The sequence below is a fragment of the Schistocerca gregaria genome, chromosome 2, assembly GCF_023897955.1.
Source record: "Schistocerca gregaria isolate iqSchGreg1 chromosome 2, iqSchGreg1.2, whole genome shotgun sequence".
Taxonomy (NCBI): domain Eukaryota; kingdom Metazoa; phylum Arthropoda; class Insecta; order Orthoptera; family Acrididae; genus Schistocerca; species Schistocerca gregaria.
In genome coordinates this window covers 491,443,654-491,455,218 of record NC_064921.1, presented here as the reverse complement: position 1 = coordinate 491,455,218, position 11,565 = coordinate 491,443,654, and positions in this window count along the sequence as shown.

Genomic DNA, 11,565 nt, shown 5'->3' with positions numbered 1-11,565 from the left:
CCGGTTTAAAAACCCCACATGCTTTCATCTGACAGACTGTCGAGTAATGATGTATTCTATACCATTCCATTATCACCTTGAAATATCTATTTTACAATTCGCAGCTGTCATCTGTTTGTAGATTGTGTAGGATGCAGTTGGTTCCTGCCTGTGGCAATTGTTCAGATACCCGTATAACTACTTAGTCCATCTTTGTTTATACAGGTGGAGACCAAGAAAATTCCATGCACCTATCAATGACAATTAAAATACATTTCAAACTTTCATTCTCCCATGAATATTGCCTCATGTCTGCAAGATGCACCTATCTTAAGTCATCCTAACCTTGAATTATAACCTGCCAACATGGAAATGTTCTGCATGTCGGTTTATGGAGTTCCTGTACAATTGGTTCCAAACTTATTTGATGATATGTCTTTCTCTAAATTCTGAAACCATAGAAATGATTTCATTCCCAACTGCAGATGATGTGACCAGCTGTAATCGTTCAACTACTTAATTGGCGTCATGGTAATGGGTGTATTAGCGTGATATGTCGTTGAGTTTCTTGTTCTGCAAGCCTGTAGCGCCACTGCCACGTACGTCTGCTAACGCATGTTTAATAATGTTTTTGTATTTCTAACTGTTTATGTCTTTTCTCATACTCCATTGGCTTCTTCTATATACTTCAGTCATACGAATATGACCACAATTTTCAATATTTTTCGTTGAATAGCTATCTAATTTTGTAGTTTTTAACAAGACTGGATTCAGTAATTTGAGCGTTCTTTCAAATTCCGTCACCGATTTGTGTTGTATTCTTGGTTAAACTTAGAGGTTGAGTAAGCAGCATATATGACTTTTCCTTCCTGACTCCACAAGTTCTATCCATCCGAAAGTCGCTGTAATGTTTAATGAAATCATCAATACCATCTTCTTCCTCCACTTCTTTAGTCTCCGAGCGTATTTCAAGAAATTCTGTAACAAGCCTAAATGTGTCTCTGGGTGAATGGCCTCTTTCCACATGTCCTAACGTCAGCAGTCACACAACGTGTTGTTGTATACTAAGCCAACTTTGGAACAGAATACAATTTATATACACTCCCGTTTATTTCCTTTTCAATTACATCAATCCTAGCAGTTAACTTGTTGATTAAGCTCAGAATGATTTGATGATAAGTATTTAATTCCTTGATACGTTTGTGAGTGCTTCATGTCTATTATTATGTAGTTTAATACCATCGATGAACATCTGTATTTTCACATCAATGTACGGAGGAACGTGTTGCCTCCCCCTCTCATAATGGTTGTGGGTTGATGATCTCGTGAACTTATCGATAAAATAGAGTATAATGACGTAATTACCCTGTTATTTCACTACGTGTACACTTTCCATCATCTTTTAAAAACCTCTTGAAAGTTCCGACAACATAGATCATCATCCAGTTGCTTGTTTCATCGATAACTTGAAGCAATACTGTGAATGATTCCAGCAGTTTCTGCATAAAGTTGTAAATTCATACAATGTAATGTCTGTTCCCATTTGGGCATGGTGAATGCGTTTTAAATTTATATTATCCCCTTTGAAGGAAATAACTAGGTTTGCAATATCTCTTTCCGGTTGCTTTGTGATCCTTGAGTACGTCTGGCTTACCCTCTTTAGTGGCCGGAACAGTAGTATCTGCGAATATGATACTAATTTTCCGTCCTTCAGGTGACTGGACATTTCCCTTTATGTGAAAGTCTTATATGTGATACCATCAACACCGGAAAGTATTTCCACAAGCAGCTTTTGCTTGGGCTGAAAAAGTGGCCTTGAATATATATACAGGGTGTCACCTAACGTTACCGCTGGATATATTTCGTAAACCACATCAAATACTGACGAACCGATTCCACAGACCGAACGTGAGGAGAGGGGCTAGTGCAATTGTTTAATACAGACCATACAAAAGTGCACGGAAGCATGTTTTTTAACACAAACCTACGTTTTTTAAAAATGGAACCACATTACTTTTGTTATCACATCTGAACATATAAACAAATTCGTAATCAGTGCCGTTTGTTGCATTGTAAAATGTTAATTGCATCCGGAGATATTATAACCTAAAGTTGACGCTTGAAACCTCCGACGTTCAGTTGCGTGTTGTAACAAACACGGACCACGGTCGGCGAGCAGCATCTGCAGGGACATGTTTACGATGAGGACCGTGTTTACGAGTGTGGCTGTAGTGCACTGTTGTGGTTTGGTCTAGCTGTCGCAGTGTCCGCATGTAGCGCTTGCTGCTGTTGTTATTCTGCATTCGTCTCCGCACGCAGACCAACTGTAGTACACCGTGTTACCAGACGTCTGTGATAGTGTAGTGTTGTAGGAACTGTGACCATGGTGTATTCGAACTCTGAAAAGGCGGAGACGATACTCATCTATGGGGAGTGTCGACGAAATTCAGCTGAAGCCTGCAGGGAGTATGCAGAACGGTACCCGGACAGAGAGCATCCAACGTGCCGCACACTGCAAAATATCTACCTTCAATTGTATGCAACAGGTTTGGTCGTAGCACGCAAACGGGTCCTTAACAGGCCCGTCACAGGAGAAGCGGGTGCAGTTGTGTTAGCTGCTGTTGTCATGAACCCACACATGAGTACACGGGACATTGCGAGAGCCGGTGGACTGAGTCAGTGTCATGCGCATACTGCATCATCACCGCTTTCACGCGTTTCATGTGTCGCTACATCAGCAATTACATGGTGATGACTTTAATCATCGAGTGCAATTCTGTCAATGGGCATTAACAGAGAATGCGTTGCAGTTTACCGATGAAGCGGGTTTCACAAACCACGGGGCAGTGAATCTACGGAACATGCATTACTGGTCCGTGGACAATCCTCGCTGGCTCAGACAGGTAGAGCGACAGCGACCGTGGACTGAAAATGTATGGTGCGGAATCATTGAAGACCACCTCATTGCAGGGGCCCAAACACCTGCAACATACATCGCGTTTCTACAGAATGATCTGCCAGCGTTGCTCGAAAATGTTCCACTGGAAACGCGTCGACGTATGTGGTATCAGCATGATGATGCACCTGCACATTCCGCAATTAACACTAGGCTGACCTTTGGCAGGATGTTCGACGGGCGTTTCATAGGACGTGGAGGAGGCATAAATTGGCCAGCCAGTTCTCCTGATCTTACAGCTGTGGACTTCTTTCTGTGGGGTACGGTAAAGGACAATGTGTACCGTGATGTGCCCACAACCCCAGATGATATGAAACAACGTATTGTGGCAGCGTGCGGCGACATTACACCAGATGTACTGCTGCGTGTACGACATTCATTACGCCAGAGATTGTAATTGTGTGCAGCAGATGATGGCCACGACATTGAACATCTATTGGCCTGACATGTCGGGACACACTCTACTCCGCTCCGTAATTGAAAACGGAAACCACGTGTGTACGTGTACCTCACCCCTCATGGTAGTGTACATATGCGTCAGTGAAAAAGACCAATAAAAAGGTGTTAGCAAGTGGGCGTAATGTGCTGTTCCAGTCTCTTCCGTACCTAAGGTCCATCACCGTTCCCTTTGGATCCCTACGTAATTCGGTGGTCTCCGATACACACGATCGAACAGCGTCACCTTTAGGTTACAATATCTCCGGATGTAATTAACATTTTACAATGCAACAAACGGCACTGATTACGTATTTGTTTATATGTTCAGATGTGGTAACAAAACTAACGGGGTTCGATTTAAAAAAACGTAGGTTTGTGTTAAAAAACATACTTTCATGCATTTTTTATGGTTTGTATTAACCAATTACACTAGCCCTTCTCCTCACGTTCGGTCTGTGGAATCGATTCGTCAGTATTTGATGTGGTTTCCGAAACATATCTAGCGGTAATGTTAGACGACTCACCCTGTAAACATTCTCGAAACGAACAACATCAGGATGCACTTTCAGGGACAGGAGAAAATTTTTCTTCCTGCAATCAGATGGACCAACAATAATCGACCTGATACAACTTGACAGCAGTGACCCGTTGTTGTTATTCCGTTTTACGAAAGTATTCTCGGATCTGTCAATTATAACTAAGTTCTTATGGAGAAGACGCTTCGTATAACTGCTCATGTTAAGTACTATTTTACTGCACTAGCATACAGGATGTTCTACAGGAAAAAAAGGACACAATGTCACACACATGCTTAATTTATCTCTACAAATAGCTGTGTATGTGTATATACTCAAATCAGATCTCAATACTACGCCTATATCAAGTGTTTTAAGCCCATACGTAGTTCTGTATAGTGACCTACAACAGGCATCGAAATACTGAGCTACATCTTCTTCATTGGGATTTGAAGTTTGTCATGAAAGCTTCTGTAAATCAGTCCACAATTATTCGTATAAGCTACAAGCGTAAGGCCACCAGCTCAGTCCCCAATCGAGTGTTTGCTGAATAGCATAACTGCTGTATATTATATTCTTGAAGTTCTGTTCCTGCATGTGAGTCGATTCTGATTCGTTAAAAGTTTTGATTTGTTGTGGGAAGTCACTTGCTCTGCTCCTGTGATCACCTAACAATATTCTAAGTGTATTTTGAGTATTTTGAGCGAACATGCTCATTGTTTAGGTTGAGCTTGACATTTTATGGTGATGATGATACCTCTCTAATTGCACACCGGAATGACAATGGTATGCAAGGTGATTTTTTTCCACCATGTACAAACTTTAGTGGTTGATTGATGAGAGGTTACGGAAAAAAGGGTCTAATGAACTTACATCCGGAAATACATGATTTACATGCTAAAGACCGTCTATTTAGTTATACATTGTCACAGAGACTGCAGTCTAATGCGCAGTGGACCATGCAGCCACACTTAATAGTAAGTCGTGAAAATGGTTTCCATGAGCCTCATCACATAAGTGAGCAGTAGGGAGATGACGTTGTGAGCACAGTTTTGATATCAAATTGATATGAAAATTAATTAAATTGGTCAATTAATTACCTCATCCTCGCCCACACACCCCACCTCCCTGGATGACGTCATGTGTTTTCCTCTACCTGCATGTGTGTCCCCGCCCCCTTCACTCCACTCCCTCCCCCATCTACCCTGTTGGTAGGAATTTTGAATTTTGGTGGGACTTTCGAATTTTGGCGGGAATTTCAAAAATTGTCAAAATTTCTCTGTATCAGGGCTGTGATGACGCCCCACCGCTCCCCCCAACTGGAAATTGACAGAAATTAAAAATGGTGGTGCCCTTTCCGGTACTTGAACCCTGGTCCTTCTGGACATAAAGCCCAAGTGCATTCCCCAAAGACATGTTAACTATCCAGATGCAGAAGAAGAAGATTACATTAGTATACTTTATTTTGGTTGCGAAACTAAAGAAGAGATCGGTCCTAATTACGTCATTAATAGTAAAGATTGGGCATAATCACAGGAAGAGTTCCTAAAATAGCAATACAACACAAAAATTGATGATGCTATACAACTGGTATTATCTTGATGGAAAAATTTCACAACACTACTCGAAACTAATGGTAGATGTACACAGACTCTACCCTTCACCTAGAAGCTGGCACTAAAAAGATTGAAGTGGAACGTAGTATCTCTACTTTTTTGTGGGAAATGTGTTCAACTGATGAGATGCTGGTGTTGGACAGAGATGAGTTTAATAAGTGTATAATCTGTAAGTATACAGCTTAAGACTGTATCTATCGCTGTTTGACGTGAGACTTCGATAATGATGCCTGCTTGACAATCACTCTGCAGCCCAGGTTATCGAAGCCAATACACGCTACCACAACTGATGGAAAATGCTTCTCTGCTTTAATTACACACCTAAATTGCCGTAAAAAAAGCCAGTACTCATAGGCAATGGGTCATAATGCGACACATTTATTGGGGAAGACTCATCATCCGAAAAGACTGCTGATGAGCTGCAGTTGAACCTGTGTTGTTCTTGGTGTAAAATCACAAACTGCCGAAATTAGAGGCCCTCTTACCTTCCTTCATTCCTCCCCCTCTCACCCTCCTCCTTCTGTCCACCCATGGGGAGACACAGGCTTTTTCAAACGGTCAACTGCTACTGCATGCAGTTCATTTATCTGTGGCATACTGCCATCCCAAAGAGTCACTGATTATACCCACCCCACCTTGAGGCGACAGTCCCTAGCCAACATGAAAGGATGTAAGCCAACTAAACAGTATGAGATAAATAAAGGCTGCCCCACCCCACAGGCTGCGCCCTGGTTGGGGTGCAGTTGCCCAGGGCGACTACACACACACACACACACACACACACACACACACACACTGGACCATCACCACACTGCCCCCGCAAGTGCCCACTGTTCTCAATGTGAAAAAAACTGCACTTTAACAATTGTATTTGACGTTAATTCACCTCCTACAATCGAGCATCTGTTAAAAAGGAAAACACAATCATGACGATAATAAATGTCACCTTTCCACAAAAATAGGCGCAGTGCATGTATGTTAAACTGCAGGATACAATTCGCATCTCATTATTTCGCGACATCCAACAAAGTGCACCACCGCCGATTACTGATGACGAAAATTTAGCTGTACACCCTGTCTAAAATGGGAAAAAACAGCTTCCACTATTTTGTTGCAAAACGTACCGGTGGCCGCAGAATGTCCTCGCTATGTCGAAACATTCATCAGAGTAAAGAAAAAGCGAGAATTTAAACTCTGAAGAAAAAACATCTATGTTAAAAAAAAATTTCTTGCAGCTTGATGGAAAGATTACATGACCTGAGAACATCTCTCGCTTTCAAATTAGTGTCTGTAAATAAAATGTATGCATGTGTGCATTACAGACATTTGAGACACGTGAAATAACATTATAGAATACAATCTTTCGAGCCATTTGCTCACATTTCGGAAAAACACAATCATTTTACATTCGACAACGAGAATGCTGTTTTGTACACTATGGCAAGTTCTGTTTTTTTCCAATGTTATGCTACATCACACCTGCGTTTACAAAACAAATCGTGAGTGCCTGTCTTGTAATAGAAACTCCTATAAGTTTTTACCGTGTCTCTTTCTGTTCTGAAACATCGAAAAACAAAAAACGTCTGCATGTATACATTAAGCATATTACATAAACATATTTCACTATTTGGAGCAATTGGCCAGTGCTCAAAATCACTTGCACAGATCTGTGAAAAGTTCTGTCGGCTGTACTGGAGGAAGACCACATCCAACAGTCTATTAATCACAAGAGAGGGTTTGGGTGTTGTTCCTTCCTAAGCAGTTTAATAAATTGTTTTTTCGGCTGTAACACTTCCAGGAGCAGTGTAGGACTACAGCTTTGTACAACTCCAAACAGTTTGTTTTACTACGATGACAACAAGGTCTGTGTAAACAACATTAACACGTTTTAATCCATTGGCTCTCACAGAAAGTGGAACAATGAATGGTGTACACTATGCAGCTCCCACGTTACATAGTTGGTAGAAATAAAACCCAGATTTGCTATTTCTCACTAACTAAAATGTGGAACACATCTCAACATATGGAAACTGGAAGAGTTTGTGGCATTGTAGAGCGTTTCCAACAGTACCCAAAGGTGATGACCTATACAGTTAATCTCGTCTTCCACAACAACGGGGTAATGGATATCTTGGTGCTCTGTTTCCACGTACATGATCAGCATGCTGGTGATGACAATCGCTGGAAGGCGCTGTTCAAACACATGTGAAGTAATAGAAACAAAAGGAGGTACTGCTATCTTATTGGTGAAAAAGCGTGTGGAGGACATCGCAGCATATGGAAATAGGACGAGTCTGCAGCATCGAGGAATGCTTACCAACAACTGTCTGAAGGTGATGATCACTACATTTAATCCCATGTTCCACAATGACAAGTAGCAGATATCCAGTGTTCTGCCAAGGCTCCCTCCATCTCAACCAAATGGTTTCAGTCAATCATTATGTAATCAACAGCATACCAGTTGACAGACAGGATGGGAAGAACACCATTGATATGGGACGATGTACTGTAATACGCACTGCAGTTGATAGTGCGATCAGTTTTAGCAATTTTACCATTGTTCCATAATTTCAATGCCAGCCAGTGACATAGCAGATTTTTCTCAGTTTCTCTATCATCGCTAAATCACTTCTCCATTACTTTGAAAGTACCGTACACTAGGTTGTGAATGTAGATAGATAACTGTGCAGTACTTCCATTCGGTCATATACATCAAAGTATACCAGTTGTTCCACAATTTTTAGCGTCAGCCAGTGACATGGCCGGATGTTTCCCAATTTCTTCATCATCGCAAAATCATCCCTCAGCTACTTTGCAAGTACAATATGCTAGATGACTAATGCAGATAGATGACTGTCCAATACATCCATTTGGTCATAAACATCAAAGTATACCAGGTGTTCCATAATTTCAGTGAGTTTGGATGGAAGTCATTACAGCATAGACGTTTTTCGTCGCGGCGAGACCTTTTTACGAAATTTCAGTCACCAACTTTCTCTTCCGAATGCGAAAATATTTTGTTGAGCCCAACCTACATAGGTAGGAATGATCATCAAAATAAAATAAGAGAAATCAGAGCTCGAACAGAAATGTTTAGGTGTTCGTATTTCCCGCTCGCTGTTCGGGAGTGGAATAGTAGAGAGATAGTATGATTGTGGTTCGATGAACCCTCTGCCAAGCACTTAAATGTGAATTGCAGAGTAGTGATGTAGATGTAGATGCCAGCCAATGGCACAGCAGAATGATTCCCAATTTGTGTATCATTGCTAAATCATCTCTCCTCTAATTTACATGTTTCATACAGTAGACTGCAAATGCAGATAGATGACTGTGTCGTGTGTACATATGGACATATACAACAAAGTATAGCGTTCTATACCGATGCAATTAGATTATCTTCATATTTCCAGCCCATCAAGCACAGTTCAGATATTACGATTACGACTGGCCATCTTTCCCTGTGTGGATGCGTGTCACAGAGGGCTCTCGCATTTGTGGGAAAAAGGTGGAGACTGACAGATCCCTCGAACATTGCCACTGACCAATCCTCTCTACAACACTATGGCACCCATTCAAATGCACAAGATCTCCCAAGATGAGTGCGTGTCGAATGTGGTAGCACCTCTTATCGGTGCATTGTAGACATGAAAGTGTTTCAGTGATATAACAGTTAAGAAGAAATGTGTGGTTTTCACATGATGCAGCTCCAGATGGAGCCGTGCTATCAGTTCTTAAGCATTATTCCACTGACTGGAGTGATTGCCAGGAGGTTACTGGCACGAAAGAAATGATCGTAGAGCATAAATTCACGCTTCTATGGTTACACGGCTCTGCACCTAAAAATCCTGTATTGTTAAAGCCATATGGTTTCCAAAGTATTAGTCATGCTGAGTTCAATGCTCTTAATATTATAAGACAGGATTATTTGTCCAACATCAGGCATACAACCACCTGCAAGTTTCCTACCCCAATCAGTACAGCGACAAAATTGAAAATGATAAAACTACTTCCTTCTACATTATTCTGGTGTCCTAGAAAGGCATCATCAGTGTATATCCTCCGCTCCAGATGCTTATAAACCAACTAGAACAAAGTCACGAGACTGCTGTTCTGTTTCTTAGAAAATTAATGCATTTTATACGTCTCCTTAGGTCGGAAACATACACATCCTCAATCATACATCCCACGTCAGTTGTGCTCTCTTTCAAATTGTAAAGATGGAATGGGTAAAACACAGGCAGCGAAAGGCTATTTACAATTTGTACAGAAACCAGATGGCAGTTATAAGAATCGAGGGTCATCAAAGGGAAGTAGCGGTTGGGAAGGGAGTGACAAATTCTAAAGATGGCAGGGGTAAAACACAGGGAGCGAAAGGCTGTTTACAATTTGTACAGAAACCAGATGGCAGTTATAAGAGTCGAGGGGCATGAAAGGAAAGCTGCGGTTGGGAAGGGAGTGAGACAGGTTTGTAGCCTATCCCCGATGTTATTCAATCTGTATATTGAGCAAGCAGTAGGGGAAACAAAAGAAAAGTTCGTAGTAGGTATTAAAATCCATGGAGAAGAGATAAAAAAACGGTGAGGTTCGCCGATGACACTGTAATTCTGTCAGAGACAGCAAAGGACTTGGAAGAGCAGTTGAACGGAATGGACAGTGTCTTGAAAGGAGGATATAAGATGAACATCAACAAAAGCGAAACGAGGATAATGGAATGTAGTCCAATTAAGTCGGGTGATGCTGTGGAAATTAGATTAGGAAATGAGACACTTAAAGTGGGAAAGGAGTTTTGATATTTGCGGAGAAAAATAACTGATGATGGCCGAAGTAGAGAAGATATAAAATGTAGATTGGCAATGGCAAGGAAAGTGTTTCTTAAGAAGAGGAATTTGCTAACATCGAGTATAGATTTAAGTGCCATGAAGTCGTTTTTGAAAGTATTTGTGTGGAGTGTCGCCATGTATGGAAGTGAAACATGGACGATAAGTAGTTTGGACAAGAAGAAAATAGAAGCTTTTGAAATATGGTGCTTCAGAAGAATGCTGAAGATTAGATGGGTAGATCACATAACTAATAAGGAGGTTTTGAATAGGATTGGGGAGAAGAGAAGTTTGTGGCACAACTTCACAAGAAGAAGGTACCGGTTGGTAGGACATTTTCTGAGGCTTGAAGGGATCACAAATTTAGCATTGTAGGGCAGCGTGGAGGGTAAAAATCGTAGAGGGAGACCAAGAGATGAATACACTAAGCAGATTCAGAAGGATGAAGGTTGCAGTAGGTACTGGGAGATGAAGAAGCTTGCACAGGGTAGAGTAGCATGGAGAGCTGCATCAAACCAGTCTCAGGACTGAAGACAACAACAACAAAAATAAGTCATTCGTTAGTTGACAGTGTGTCGACTACACTTAGCATCTTGGAGTTTCCCCTACCAGTACCTACAGAGTGCGCACCCTCGGCAACGAAATTTATAGACGAACAGTTAGCAAGTTCTGCATTCGAACCACAACCGCCCACTGCTGAGAGCTCTACACACATACATATAGAGAAAATATATGCATATTACCAATCTCGATGTCTCTATTACAGCCACTTGTTATTTTCGATTGTGCTGCTGCCCCGCAAATAGCGAAAAATTTTTCGCAAAGCGATTCTATAGGGGCTGTAAGCACATTTAAATTCATTCTGCTAAAGAGCCTAACATCTTCGATGCAACTTATATTATTGACATTTCGTAACAATATTGTCTAGATTCACCAGTAATAATAACAAACGAAAGCATCCTGCTGCGCCTATCACATCTCGTTTTATACTCTAATTATCTGTGATGATGGCACATAATCTTCCCAACTCTGCAATTTTGTCTGCTAGATTGTCATTGGATGGAGGGAGACAGTCCCTTGTGAGTATTATTCCTATGTACGGCACAGAACAGCACATTAGTCGGACAGTATAGCACTGTACTCGAATGCACTCAGTGACTCACAACCAAATATTCTGCAGATGAAGTGCATTTGCTCCATTTTCTTATTTTTTCTTCAACATGTGAGCAAATGGCACGAAAAAT